Genomic DNA, 14,479 nt, shown 5'->3' with positions numbered 1-14,479 from the left:
GTGTCAAGAGATATAGTACTAAAACACTTGAGTGTCTCCCTTGATCCTAGGTCCTGGCAGAGTTGTGCAGACTCAGGACAACTGAGCTTTGGAGGAATATGCAGATTTAAAGAGGAGTCCGTAATTTGCTTTCTAATGATCATGATCTTTTCCTCAAAGAAGTTTATGAATTTAATACTGCTGAAGTGAAAGCCATCCTCTCTTGGGGAATGCTGCTTTTTAGTTAGCTTTGCGACAGTATCAAAGACAATTTGGATTGTTCTTAATTTCCTCAATTAAGTTGGAAAAAAAGGATGATCGAGCAGCAGTGAGGGCTCTTCGATACTGCACGGTACTGTCTTTCCAAGCTAGTTGGAAGACTTCCAGTTTGGTGTGGCGCCATTTCCGTTCCAATTTTCTGCGCACAATGATTAACACACGGGACTTGACCAGTAATCATCTGCGCAATCCACAAGGGCACGAAAGCCCAAAACACACAGCGCAGGTACTCACACACACCAACAGACATTGTAAAAATAATTGACAGCCCAATGGAAACCAAACGGCACATTTAAACAAGTACTAATCAGTGGGAACAGGAGACAGGTGTGCGTAATGAAAGTTCCAGAGGGATCCGTGACAAGAACACCTACTCATTCAAGGGTTTTTCTTTATTGTTACTATTTTCTACATTGTAGAATAATAGTGACGACATCAAAACTATGAACCAAAAAGATGTTAAACAAATCAAAATATATTTTATATTTAAGATTCTTTAAAGTAGCCACCCTTTGCCTTGATGACAGCTTGCACACTCTTGGCATTCTCTCAACTAACTTCACCTGGAATACTTTTCCAGCAGTCTTGAAGGAGTTCCCACATATGCTGAGCACTTGTTGGCTGATTTTCCTTCAATCTGCGGTCCAACTCATCCCAAACCATCTCATTTTGGTTGAGGTCGGGGATTGTGGAGGCCAGGTCATCTGATGCAGCACTACACAACTCTCCTTCTTGGTCAAATAACCCTTACACAGCCTGGAGGTGTGTTGGGTCATTGTCATGTTAAAAAACAAATGACAGTCCCACTAAGCGCAAACCAGATGGGATGGCATATCGCTGCAGGATGCTGTGGTAGCCATGCTGAATAAGTGTGTCTTGAATTCTAAATAAATCACAGACAGTGTAACCAGCAAAGCACCCCCACACCATAACATCTCCTCCTCCATGCTTTACGGTGTGAAATACACATGCAGAGATCATCCGTTCACCCACACCGCGTCTCACAAAAACAAAGCGGTTGGAACCAAAAATCTCAAATTTGGACTCATCAGACCAAAGGACAGATTTCCACTGGTCTAATGTCCAATGATCGTGTTTCTTGGTCCAAGAAAGTCTCTTCTTTTTATTGGTGTCCTTTAGTAGTGGTTTCTTTGCAGCAATTTGACCATGAAGGCCTGATTCACAGTCTCTTCTGAACAGTTGATGTTGAGATGTGTCTCTTACTTGAACTGGCTGCAATTTCTGAGGCTGGTAACTCTAATGAACATATCCTCTGGAGCAGAGGTAACTCTGGGTCTTCCTTTCCTGTGGTGGTCTTCATGAGAGCCAGTTTCATCATAGCGGTTGATGGTTTTTGCGACTGCACCGTATTGACTGACTGTTATGTCTTAAAGTAATGGTGGAATGTAATTTCTCTTTGCTTATTTGATCTGTTCTTGCCATAATAAGGACTTGGTCTTTTATCAAATAGGGCTTTCTTCTACCTTGTCACAACAGAACTAATTTGCTCAAACGCATTGAGGAAAGAAATTCCACAAATTACCTTTTAGAAAGGCACACCTGTTAACTGAAACGCATTCCAGGTGATTACCTCATGAAGTTGATTGAGAGAATGCCAAGAGTATATAAAGCTGTCATCAAGGCAAGGCTAGCTATTTGAAGAATCTCAAATATAAAATATATTTTGATTTGTTTAACACTTTTTTGGTTACTACATGATTCCATATGCGTTATTTCATAGTTTTGATGTCTTTGCTATTATTCTTCAATGTAGAAAATAGTAACAATAAAGAAAAACCCTTGAATGAGTAGGTGTTCTAAAACTTTTGACCGGAGAGTGGGTGTCAAAAGTACATCATCACTAAGCTTCAGACGTGGCTTTCACCAACCCTGTTTTCAGATCTGTGCTGAATGAGTGAAGGAGACGATGAAACGATGCCACTAATGAGACGCACTCTTAGTTGATAAGCATGCGTGTGTGTTTCCGCCTACTACATATGCATTGAATAATTGATACAAATGAATTGCCTGACAAAAGCAGAGCCAACACATCTGCAGGGCATTTGGGAAGTCGCCAATAAAATATTGAAGACATTACCAACATTAGAACCAAAATCTAATTTTATTTGTCACATGCACGGAATACAACTGGTGTAGCCTTTACCGTGAAATGCTTGCTTACGAGCGCTTCCCAACAACGTTGGGAATAGTAACATGAGGAATAAAATAAAATACACAAGAATGGAGCTATATACAGGGAGTACCAAATCAATATGCAGAGGTACAAGGATATGTACAAGAAGGCAGGTTAAAGTGACTAGGCATCAGGATAGATCAGCAACTCACTGCCTTCCTGAAGACAAACAATGTATACGAAACGCTTCAGTCTGGTTTTAGACCCCATCATAGCACTGAGACTGCACTTGTGAAGGTGGTAAATGACCTTTTAATGACGTCAGACCGAGGCTCTGCGTCTGTCCTCGTGCTCCTAGATCTTAGTGCCGCTTTTGATACCATCGATCACCACATTCTTTTGGAGAGATTGGAAACCCAAATTGGTCTACATGGACAAGTTCTGGCCTGGTTTAGATCTTATCTGTCGGAAAGATATCAGTTTGTCTCTGTGAATGGTTTGTCCTCTGACAAATCAATTGTACATTTCGGTGTTCCTCAAGGTTCCGTTTTAGGACCACTATTGTTTCCACTATATATTTTACCTCTTGGGGATGTCATTCGAAAACATAATGTTAAATTTCACTGCTATGCGGACGACACACAGCTGTACATTTCAATGAAACATGGTGAAGCCCCAAAATTGCCCTCGCTAGAAGCCTGTGTTTCAGACATAAAGAAGTGGATGGCTGCAAACTTTCTACTTTTAAACTCGGACAAAACAGAGATGCTTGTTCTAGGTCCCAAGAAACAAAGAGATCTTCTGTTGAATCTGACAATTAATCTGGATGGTTGTACAGTCGTCTCAAATAAAACTGTGAAGGACCTCAGCGTTACTCTGGACCCTGATCTCTCTTTTGAAGAACATATCAAGACTGTTTCAAGGACAGCTTTTTTCCATCTACGTAACATTGCAAAAATCAGAAACTTTCTGTCCAAAAATTACGCAGAAAAATGTATCCATGCTTTTGTTACTTCTAGGCTGGACTACTGCAATGCTCTACTTTCCGGCTACCCGGATAAAGCACTAAACAAACTTCAGTTAGTGCTATATACGGCTGCTAGAATCCTGACTAGAACCAAAAAATTGTGATCATATTACTCCAGTGCTAGCCTCCCTACACTGGCTTCCTGTTAAGGCAAGCGCTGATTTCAAGGTTTTACTGCTAACCTACAAAGCATTACATGGGCTTGCTCCTACCTATCTTTCCGATTTGGTCCTGCCGTGCATACCTACACGTACGCTACGGTCACAAGACGCAGGCCTCCTAATTGTCCCTAGAATTTCTAAGCAAACGGCTGGAGGTAGGGCTTTCTCCTATAGAGCTCCATTTTTATGGAATGGTCTGCCTACCAATGTGAGAGACGCAGACTCAGTCTCAACCTTTAAGTCTTTACTGAAGACTTATCTCTTCAGTAGGTCCTATGATTAAGTATAGTCTGGCCCAGGAGTGTGAAGGTGAACGGAAAGGCTGGAGCAACGAACCGCCCTTGCTGTCTCTGCCTTGCCGGTTCCCCTCTTTCCACTGGGATTCTCTGCCTCTAACCCTTTTACAGGGGCTGAGTCACTGGCTTACTGGTGTTCTTCCATGCCGTCCATGGGAGGGGTGCGTCACTTGAGTGGGTTGAGTCACTGACGTGGTCTTCCTGTCTGGGTTGGCGGCCCCCAATTGGGTTGTGCCATGGCGGAGATCGTTGTGGGCTATACTCGGCCTTGTCTTAGGACGGTAAGTTGGTGGTTGGAGACATCCCTCTAGTGGTGTGGGGGCTGTGCTTTGGCAAAGTGGGTGGGGTTATATCCTTCCTGTTTTGCCTTGTCCGGGGGTATCATCGGATGAGGCCACAGTGTCTTCTGATCCCTCCTGTCTCAGCCTCCAGTATTTATGCTGCAGTAGTTTATGTGTCGGGGGGCTAGGGTCAGTCTGTTACATCTGGAGTATTTCTCTTGTCTTATCCGGTGTCCTGTGTGAATTTAAATATGCTCTCTCTAATTCTCTCTTTCTCTCTTTCTGTCTTTCTCTCGGAGGACCTGAGCCCTAGGACCATGCCTCAGGACTACCTGGTATGATGACTCCTTGCTGTCCCCAGTCCACCTGGCCGTGCTGCTGCTCCAGTTTCAACTGTTCTGCCTGCGGCTATGGAACCCTGACCTGTTCACCGGACGTGCTTGTTGCACCCTCGACAACTACTATGATTATTGTTATTTGACCATGCTGGTCATTTATGAACATTTTAACATCTTGACCATGTTCTGTTATAATATCCACCCTGCACAGCCATAAGAGGACTGGCCACCCCTCATAGCCTGGTTCCTCTCTAGGTTTCTTCCTAGGTTTTGGCCTTTCTAGGGAGTTTTTCCTAGGGAGTTTTTCCTAGCCACCGTGCTTCTTTCACATGCATTGCTTGCTGTTTGGGGTTTTAGGCTGGGTTTCTGTACAGCACTTTGAGATATCAGCTGATGTACGAAGGGCTATATAAATACATTTGATTTGATTTGATAATAATAATAATAAATCATAATAATAATAATAGAGTAAAATAAAGAACAGTGCAGCAGCAGCGAATTATGAGCGTGTGTAGTGTGTGGATTTGTGTGGGAGTGTCAGTGGTGTGTGTGTGTGTGTGTGTGTGTGTACAATTGAAGTTGGAAGTTTACTTACAATTAGGTTGGAGTCATTAAAAATCGTTTTTCAACCACTACACAAATTTCTTGTTACAAACTATTGTTTTGGCAAGTTGGTTAGGACATCTACTTTGTGCATGACACAAGTCATTTTTCCAACAATTGTTCACAGACAGATTATTTCACTTATAATTCACTGTATCACAATTCCATTGGGTCAGAAGTTTACATACACTAAGTTGACTGTGCCTTTAAACAGCTTGGAAAATTCCAGAAAATGATGTCATGGCTTTAGAAGCTTTTGAGTCAATTGGAGGTGTACCTGTGGATGTATTTCAAGGCCTACCTTCAAACTCAGTGCCTCTTTGCTTGACATCATGGGAAAATCAAAAGAAATCAGCCAAGACCTCAGAATATTTTTTTTAGACCTCCACATGTCTGGTTCATCCTTGGGAGCAATTTCCAAACGCCTGAAGGAACCACGTTCATCTGTACCAACTATAGTACGCAAGTATAAACACCATGGAACCACGTAGCTGTCAAACCGCTCAGGAAGGAGACGTGTTCTGTCTCCTAGAGATGAACGTACTTTGGTGCGAAAAGTGCAAATCAATCCCAGAACAACAGCAAAGGACCTTGTGAAGATGCTGGAGGAAAGAGGTACAAAGTATCTATATCCTCAGTAAAACGAGTCCTATATCGACATAACCTGAAAGGCCGCTCAGCAAGGAAGAAGCCACTGCTCCAAAACCGCCATAAAAAAGCCAGACTACGGTTTGCAAATGCACATGGGGACAAAGATCGTACTTTCTGGAGAAATGTCCTTTGGTCTGATGAAACAAAAATAAACTGTTTGGCCATAATGGCCATCGTTATGTTTGGAGGAAAAAGGGGGAGGCTTACAAGCCGAAGAACACCATCCCAACCGTTAAGCACGGAGGTGGCAGCATCATGTTGTGGGGGTGCTTTGCTGCAGGAGGGACTGGTGCACTTCACAAAATAGAATGCATCATGAGGGGGGAAATTATGTAGATATATTGAAGCAACATCTCAAGACATCAGTCAGGAAGTTAAAGCTTGGTCGCAAATGGGTCTTCCAAATGGACAATGACCCCAAGCATACTTCCAAAGTTGTAGCAAAATGGCTTAAGGACAACAAAGTCAAGGTATTGGAGTGGCCATCACAAAGCCCTGACCTCAATCTCATAGAACATTTGTGGGCAGAACTGAAAAAGTGTGTGCGAGCAAGGAGGCCTATAAACCTGATTCAGTTACACCAGCTCTGTCAGGAGGAATGGGCCAAAATTCACCCAACTTACTGTGGGAAGCTTGTGGAAGGCAACCCAAAATGTTTGACCCAAGTTAACAATTAAAAGGCAATGCTACCAAATACTAATTGAGTGTATGTAAACTTCTGACTCACTGGGAATGTGATGAAGGAAATAAAAGCTGAAATTAATCATTCTCTCTACTATTATTCTGACATTCACATTCTTAAAATAAAGTGGTGATCCTAACTGACCTAAGACAGGGAATTTTTACTAGGATTTAATGTCAGGAATTGTGAAAAACTGAGTTTAAATGGTTTTGTCTAAGGTGTATGTAAATTTCCGACTTCAACTGTATGTACATGAAGGTAGAGTTATTAATGTGACTGCATAGATGACAACAGAGAGTAGCAGTGTGGGGAGGGGGGCACTGCAAATAGTCTGGGTAGCCATTTGACTAAATGTTCAGGAGTCTTATGGCTTGGAGGCAGAAGCTGTTTAGAAGCCTCTTGGACTTAGACTTAAATCTCGGGTCCAGGTTGCCGTACAGTCTATGACTAGGGTAGCTGGAGTCTTTGACAATTTTTAGGGCCTTCCTCTGACACTGCCTGGTATAAAGGTCCTGGATGGCAGGAAGCTTGGACCCAGTGATGTACTGGGCCGTTAGCAGTACCCTCTGTAGTGCCTTGCGGTCGGAGAGCGAGCAGTTGCCATACCAGGCAGAGATGCAACCAGTCAGGATGCTCTAGATGGTGCAGCTGTAGAACCTCTTCACGACTGTCTTGGTGTGCTTGGACCATGTTAGTTTGTTGGTGATGTGGACACCAAGGAACTTGAAGCTCTCAACCTGCTCCGTCGATGAGAATGGGGGCGTGCTCGGTCCTCTTTTTCCTGTAGTCCACAATCATCTCCTTTGTCTTGATTATGATGAGGGAGAGGTTGTTGTCCTGGCATCACATGGCCAGGTCTCTGACCTCCTCCCTATAGGCTGTCTCGTTGTTGTCGGTGATCAGGCCTACCACTGTTGTGTCATCGGTAAATTCAATGATGGTGTTGGACTCGTGCCTGGCCATGCAGTCATGAGTGAACAGGGAGTACAGGAGGGGACTGAGCACGCACCCCTGAGGGGCCCCTGAGTTGAGGATCAGCGTGGAAAATGTGTTGTTACCTGCCCTTTCCACCTGGGGGTGGCCCGTCAGGAAGTCCAGGATCCAGTTGCAGAGGGAGGTGTTTAGTCCCAGGGTCCTGATCTTATTGATGAGCTTTGTGGGCACTATGGTGTTGAACGCCGTGCAGTAGTCAATGAATAGCATTGTCACATAGGTGTTCCTTTTGTCCAGGTGGGAAAGGGCAGTGTGGCTGGGATGATGGTGTTGATGTGAGCCATGACCAGCCTTTCAAAGCACTTAATGGCTACAGACATGAGTGCTATGGGTCGGAAGTCATTTAGGCAGGTTACCTTAGTGTTCTTAGGCACAGGGACTATGGTGGCCTGCTTAATGTTGGTATTACAGACTCGGACAGGGAGAGTTTGAAAATGTCAGTGAAGACACTTTCCAGTTGGTAGGCGCATGCTCGCAGTACACGTCCTGGTAATCTGTCTGGCCCTGCGGCCTTGTGAATGTCGACCTGTTTAAAAGTCTTACTCACATCGGCTGCGTAGAGCATGATCACAGAGTCTTCCGGAACAACTGGTGCTCTCATGCATGTTTCAGTGTTATTTGCCTCAAAGCGAGCATAGAAGTAGTTTAGCTCGTCTGGTAGGCTCGTGTCACTGGGCAGCTCTCGGCTGTGCTTCCCTTTGTAGTCTGTAATGGTTTGCAAGCCCTGCCATATCCGACAAGCATCAGAGCCGGTGTTGTACGATTTGATATTAGTCCTGTATTGAAGCTTTTCCTGTTTGATGGTTCGTCGGAGGGCATAGCAGGATTTCTTATAAGCTTCCGGGTTAGAGTCCCGCTACTTAAAAGCGGCAGCTCCAGCCTTTAGCTCAGTGCGGATGCTACCTGTAATCCATGGCTTCTGGTTGAGGTATGTTTGTACGGTCACAGTGGGGATGACATCATCAATGCACTTATTGATGAAGCCAATGACTGATATGCCATCGGATTCCTCCGATGGCATAATACTCCTCAATGCCATCGGAGGAATCCCGGAACATATTCCAGTCTGTGCTAGCAAAACAGTCCTGAAGCTTAGCATCTGCTTCCTCTGACCACTTTTTTGTTGATCTAGTCACTGGTGCTTCCTGCTTTAATTTGCTTGTAAACAGGAATCAGGAAGATAGAATTATGGTCAGATTTGCCATATGGAGGGCGAGGGAGAGCTTTGTATGCGTCTTTGTGTGTGGAGTATAGGTGGTCCAGAGTTATTTTACCTCTGGTTGCACATTTAACATGCTGATAGAAATTTGGTCAAATGGATTTAAATTTCCCTGCATTAAAGTCCCTGGCTACTACAAGCGCCGCCTCTGGGTGAGCGTTTTCTTGTTTGCTTATGACGGAATACAGCTCATTCAATGCTATCTTAGTGCCAGCCTCTGACTGTGGTGGTATGTAAACAGCTACAAATAATACTGATGAAAACTCTCTCGGTAGGTAGTGTGGTCTACAGCTTATCATGAGATACTCTACCTCAGGCGAGCAATAGCTCGAGACTTCCTTAGATATCATGCACCAGCTGTTGTTAACAAAAATACATAGACTGCCGCCCCTTGTCTTACCAGACGCCGCTGTTTTATCCTGCCGGTACAGCTGTTGATATTATCGTCGTTCAGCCACGACTCCGTGAAGCATAAGAAGCTACAGTTTATAATGTCCCATTGGTAGTTTAAAAAGGATTCTGCTAGTCCATGGTGAGTAATCGCAGTCCTGATGTCTAAAAGTTATTTTCGGTCATAAGAGACGGTAGTGGCAACATTACGTACAAAATGAGTACAAAAATAAGTTATAAACGAACAACAAAAAAACACATTCGGCTGGGGCCACGTCTGCTTTCTTCTGCGGCGCCATCATACCAGTCATCAATCAATCATTTCCTCCTATCAGTCTCGTTCTGAATGTCGTTGACTTCCTAAATCTGCACGAACCCTAAACTAAGTGATGAATCAGTGATACACAAATTGGCTTAATTATTTATTTAGTAACTAACTAAATAATCACACAGAAATACATAAACACACACACACGGTATAGGTTATTGATTACAAACATAATGCAATGAACACAGCCCCTAGTGGACTGACCCGATATGATGGCTTGTTACACAATGAAAAGGGGGTGGGGAAAGATAAAGAGTGAGAGAGACAAAGAGAGTGGATGTATCGTACATACATTTGGAAACTACACTTACCGTAAATATGAATATTTAGCACCCTACAAACCGCTCATTTGGATTAGAAATGCAACATATATTTACGTGTAGAGGTCTTTCTTTGTCGTCGCTCTGTTGAAACCACTCAGTATGTCTATGGTAAGTAGTTCGATGGAAGTCTCTGGTTGTCCACCAGAGATCACAATGTCCTTCTTAGTTGTAAACCGTCTTTCAATGTTTTGGTACTACTATTGGAGAGCCCTTCTTTGTCTACACCCATTCAGCATTGTTCACACCCTCTTAAGCCTTAACCCCACCCATCTCTTTAAGGGTTAATCCAACTGTTCTGTACTAACTTGCCAGCTACTTCCAGACATCTAAGAGAGAGAGAGCAGCTCACTGAACATTACTCGCCCTATCTGGGGTTTCGCACACTGGACGCTCTGGCCAATAAGTAGGGTTGTTCCGAAAGCTCTGACCTCACAACAACAGTCAAGCACCCAAGCTAACTGGCTAACATTGGCTAGCTACTTCCAGACACATAATGAGAGAACACCCCACTCTGACCATTTTACTCGCCCTAGCAGAGCTGGTTAGGCGTTTTTCATGTTATCCAGAGCGTTGGTGACTAACTGTGATGCTGGCAACAATTGAATTACGCTTTGTTGCCGACGTTTACTGACACCGGACATATTCAACGGGTGTTGAGTGTTCAAAAATGCATCAGATATTCTGCGCTCTGGCAAACTAAGACGAGAGTCTTTTGTTAACCTCTATGAGCTAGGTGGGACGCTTGCGTAACAGCCACTGCCAGCCTGTGGCGCGATTTTCAAAACCTTAAAAATCCTATTACTTCAATTTCTCAAACATATGACTATTTTACAGCCATTTAAAGACAAGACTCTCGTTAATCTAACCACACTGTCCGATTTCAAAAAGGCTTTACAACGAAAGCAAAACATTAGATTATGTCAGCAGAGTACCAAGCCAGAAATAATCAGACACCCATTTTTCAAGCCAGCATATAATGTCACCAAAACCCAGAAGACAGCTAAATGCAGCACTCACCTTTGATGATCTTCATCAGATGACAACCCTAGGACATTATGTTATACAATACATGCATGTTTTGTTCAATCAAGTTCATATTTATATCAAAAACCAGCTTTTTACATTAGCATGTGACGTTCAGAACTAGCATACCCCCCGCAAACTTCCGGGGAATTCGCTAACATTTTACTAAATTACTCACGATAAACGTTCACAAAAAGCATAACAATTATTTTAAGAATTATAGATACAGACCTCCTCTATGCACTCGATATGTCCGATTTTAAAATAGCTTTTTGGTGAAAGCACATTTTGCAATATTCTAAGTACATAGCCCAGGCATCACGGGCTCGCTATTTAGACACCCGGCAAGTTTAGCACTCACCATAATCATATTTACTATTATAAAAGTTTGATTACCTTTTGTTGTCTTCGTCAGAATGCACACCCAGGACTGCTACTTCAATAACAAATGTTGGTTTGGTCCAAAATAATCCATCGTTATATCCGAATAGCGGCGTTTTGTTCGTGCGTTCCAGACACTATCCGAAATAGTAAAGAAGTGTCGCGCGCATGGCGCAATTCGTGACAATAAAATTCTAAATATTCCATTACCGTACTTCGAAGCATGTCAACCGCTGTTTAAAATCAATTTTTACGACATTTTTCTCGTAGAAAAGCGATAATATTCCGACAGGGAATCTCCTTTTCGGCAAACAGAGGAAAAAATCCCAAAGGCGGGGGCGGTCGGGGTCACGCGCATAAGCCCAGTGTCCCTTGATCGGCCACTTGAGAAAGGCGATAATGTGTTTCAGCCTGGGGCTGGAATGACGACATTCTGTTTTTTCCCGGGCTCTGAGCGCCTATGGACGACGTGGGAAGTGTCACGTTAGAGCAGAGATCCTTAGTAAATGATAGAGATGGAAAAGAAGTTCAAGAAATGGTCAGACAGGCCACTTCCTGTAAAGGAATCTCTCAGGTTTTGACCTGCCATTTGAGTTCTGTTATACTCACAGACACCATTCAAACAGTTTTAGAAAATTTAGGGTGTTTTCTATCCATATGTAATAAGTATATGCATATTCTAGTTACTGGGTAGGAGTGGTAACCAGATTAAATCGGGTATGTTTTTTATCCAGCCGTGTCAATACTGCCCCCTAGCCCTAACAGGTTAAGAAAAGTAGCTAGATAGCGAGCTAGGTAAACCATGAATCCCAATGCATGACGTAACGTTAGTTAGCGAGCCAGCCAGCTAATGTTAGGTAGCTAGCTAACAGTACACTTTAACTTGAAATGAAAATACTTTGTCAAAATTAGAGTGGAGTCTTTTGTTAAGACACGAAGCTAGCTAGCTAGCTAAACAATGGACCAAAATCACAACTCATGACTTTACTACCCTGCATGAATCTGCTGTTAGCTAACCAACCAGGTTCTATGGCTATAACTAGTCAAGCAAATGTGTCTGAGATACGAAGAATAAGATCATACACATAGAGTTAGCTAGCGACCCAGCCAGCTAACGTTAGCTAGCTAACAGTACACTTGAAATGAAACCACTTTCTGCCAAAATTAGAAACGTGTAATATCTGAAACTCTTACCAGTATACATCGGTGTTGGACGCGTCTCCTGTCTGATGCCATGCATGGTTGCCCTTAGTTTGACGATTGAATCCAGACTGGTGTTTTCTCCTTAGCTATCATACTCGAATTCCACTGATTTCAAAACTTGGTCCTCCAGAAAGTGGAGAGCATACCATAATGTTAGCTTGCGAGCCAGCCAGCTAACGTTAGCTAGCTAACAGTACACTTTAACTTGACATTAGGTTTATGCAGTTTTACTACGTGATAAAGTTTTTTTTTTTAAAGCCACATTTGACATGATTACCTAAACATACTGACCAGCTCCAATAGACAGACGCGTGCTATATGGAAGACCAATCCAAACTCATCTCTCGGCATGTCCAGCCTACTCATTATCTCAGCCAATCATGGCTAGCGGGAAGGTTGCTTACGTTTTCTGTGGCAAAAACATATAGGCTCATAATTTAACAATTTTAAACATATTTACAGATGGCATACAAGTTTGATATTTAGACACAAGAAAGTTCACATGTTCGAGAAGGCATTTCTGCAAAAACATCATATTTAGAAGAACAAAAATACTTTTCACATTCAAACAGCTCTCCTGTGAAGTCGTGACTTGCAACATATGCCTAGTTTCCTGAATCGGGTCACATTTTCTGGTCTTGTAGTGTTAACCACTTCAACGTGTGGACCACATCGAAATGTTCTCTGGTCTATATTTAAATTATCAGCGAGTCCTTTTAAGCACTCTGGCCTTGGAGGGCGTTCCATCCTGTTGACACAATGTCTGTGCTCACATGGGTGTGGTTATTGACTGGGCCCATGTTTATATGAAAATCCATTACCTAATTTAGAAGGCTTAAATCACATTTCTATCTTTTCAAAAGTGTTCTTATACTTAATAATTTACTTTATACAATATTTAGATGCAAACCTGATAACTAGGACGTGTACACTTTCAGAGTTACAGTTATCTTGTTATACATCACAAAACAGACATACATTTTCCATATTCCATCCCTCATCATCCCCGACATTTGGATGTTGAAATATATTGTCCCAGTGTCTGTTGTTTGATGTTGAAGTTTTGGCAATCGTCTCTCTTTACACAGAGCACATTCCTTTGTTCAATAATGCAGGGCAAGAGAGAGAAAGTTTACAACCTGCGTTAAGTCATAAAACCGGCCCAACTCCCCCCTCTGGTGGGAGAGAGGGGAGTCTGGCTATCTGTCAGCTCTGTGCCGAGCTGATCTGGCGTCTTTGATCCTCACCAAGGAGAGATAGTCATGACAATAATTACAAATAATTTGTTAACAGCAAATCGACCACAAAAAGCCAAACAGGTATAATATTCGACTAAAACATAATAATTTCAAACCTTGTAAAGATCATATCTCTCTATTATGCATAGAATACTCTGGAACAGATTTCCAAAATGAAAATCACTTGGAGCTGATTTGCTGGTGTTTTAAAGTCTTTTATGTTTAACAATAAAATAAAACCTTTTTTTTTTTGCTCAGAAAACGTGTGGGGCCAAATAATAAAATCACCGTGGGCCTAAGAATTACTACCTCCTAGCTTCTTAGCAGGCCCTTGTTTCCAAGGTAACAAGATGTTGCCATGTATCTGGGAGGCTTGTCTAGTCTAGACAATCATCATTATTTTGGCAACCACAGATAAGAGAAGCAAAGGCTTGATAGAGAAAATGAAAGTTACAACTTTAGATAATGTTAAACAATACAAGACATCTTATATTTCCAACTCTTTTGTCCTCTCTAATGACTCAAATCTCTTTTCGGTAGACGTATAGCTGCAGTGTATATGAAGGAACGAGGTTCTTATCAATGCTCTTCGTCAATTAGTTTGACACTCGAAAAGAAAACCACCAAGTATTAGCTGGCAGGGGACTTATCCAAACTTCCTTTATCAGAAAAACAAAGCAGCAGTTCAAATGAAAATAACAGTAAAAGAAATCAAAACAAACCATTAATCTTCTCATTAACGGAGTCCAAAAGTTTTGTTCTTCTGTAACAAACTCCTTTTTCTTGCAGAAGTTTCTATAGTTTTGTAGCTGAGAAGAGCAGATGGTGTAAAAAGTGAGAACAGGATTTCCTATTGAAATTTTAAGTCAATGTTAACACGTTGATGGAAACTGCATTCACCGTAAACGCTGCATACCGTATGTCGGCTTAATTGGAAATTACCTTAAAAT

This window comes from Salmo salar, chromosome 09, assembly GCF_965601325.2.
Source record: "Salmo salar chromosome 09, fSalSal1, whole genome shotgun sequence".
Classification (NCBI taxonomy): domain Eukaryota; kingdom Metazoa; phylum Chordata; class Actinopteri; order Salmoniformes; family Salmonidae; genus Salmo; species Salmo salar.
This window is presented reverse-complemented; position numbering follows the sequence as displayed.